Raw genomic sequence first — 1,714 nt, 5'->3', positions numbered from 1 at the left:
GAAGAATAGATCACCTACTTTTGTTATGATTTTGTCTGAAAATTCCTCCATATAGGGCTTTGTTTACTCCTTCCCTCTTTATCCATTTCCTGAGATGCTATCTCTGATCTCTCCTCCCCTCATCTCTCCATTGTCTTCAATTCAAAAAGATCCAGTGTTCATTAAAGATGGACTTTCAGAGTTTCACTTCAAAACCATGTTATTTCTTCATAGTCTGTAACATTTATATGCTCATCACTGTTATCACTGTCATCCCATTGCTCATCAATTTGCTCGAGCAGGCACCAGTGATGTCTCCATTGTGAGACTTGTTGTTACTGGTTTTGGCATATCGAATATGCCACGGGTTGCTTGAGAGATTCTCCCGTGTGGGTGACATACTCTCGTTAGCTTGCAGGGCTCTCAGAGAGGTATGGAGGAATCGAACCCCTGGTCGGCCACGTGAAAGGCAAACGCTCTACTTGCTGTGCTATTGCTCCAACCCTTATACGCTCATACTTTCTAAAATTGAATCATAACATCAATATGCTCATACTTCCAAAAACTGAAAGTAGGCACTATAAAATTGAGCAAGGGTTAGTGAATGCCAATATACAGCAAATTTTTCTTATCATGTTTTATATTTTAAAAATAAAATTTTATGAGCCAATTTTCAAACTTCCTTTTCTCTCTCCACAATGCAGGCAAGAGACATAAGAATTAATCCAAAGGGTTTGGGATTATGTTTGTCCTCATAATGACAGTCACAGAGAAGGACAAAGAGGATTAGTGTAGATGAGCTCTCGTGACTACATGCCTCCTGGAATTTTTTCATGTATCATCTTGGAAATGAAAGAAATTATGCACTGGAGAATTTTCATCCTGTTGGGAAATATTGACAACAGTGTTCTAAAAGTGTTTGTTTCTTTCTAGTTCCAGACGCACAAAACTAATTAATTGTTATAATCCAGAGTACTGGTTGCTTCTGAGGTTTGGGATTGTTTAGAAACAGGAGTGAATGTATATTTTAGTAGAATAAGACTGTTGTCTACTAGGGAAATGAAATTTATCAAACCTGACTAAAGTGTATATTCAGGTTTTATCAGAAGACCTGGGAAACACCCATTAAGAGTAACCTTTGGGGATCATTCTAAAACAAAACCATTTCAAGTTCTTGGAAATTAGTCTTTTCTAATAGCCATCCTAATGTAAATTATCCAAGACTTTGTCTACACTTGTGTTTTCAAAGCATAGATGAACTTTGTACTTTTTAATTAAAATTGCAAATTAAACTTGATAAAAAATATTTATAGGTTCTGGGGAGTTTGGACATATGTCTAGAATGTGTAAGGCTGTGAATCTGATACCTACCACATGTCTCCTGGGTAGCCCTGTAGCCCTGTTGGTCCTCAAACATTGTTGGGTGTGACCCTGGTGGCTTCTGAGCACTGCTGGGGTTCCTGGTGACCTGACTTCCCCTGGGCCCAAGAACTGCAGTGAACTGTCACACTTATACCTGTAGGCATCACTTGGAGTGGTACATATAAAAACTACTTCTGCGAAAAAATATATAGAACAATTATAAACTATTGATATGTGCATATGCAGAAATTCTCTGGTGAAAAACAGTTAAAAACAATTTCTTTTAAAATATCTCTCATTCTTTTCTTTTCCTTGTGCTTTTTTGTTTTCTTGCTTATTGGACTACATCTGGCAGTGTCCAAGGTTTACTTCT

This window comes from Sorex araneus, chromosome 11 (assembly GCF_027595985.1).
Source record: "Sorex araneus isolate mSorAra2 chromosome 11, mSorAra2.pri, whole genome shotgun sequence".
NCBI classification, from domain to species: domain Eukaryota; kingdom Metazoa; phylum Chordata; class Mammalia; order Eulipotyphla; family Soricidae; genus Sorex; species Sorex araneus.
This window is presented reverse-complemented; position numbering follows the sequence as displayed.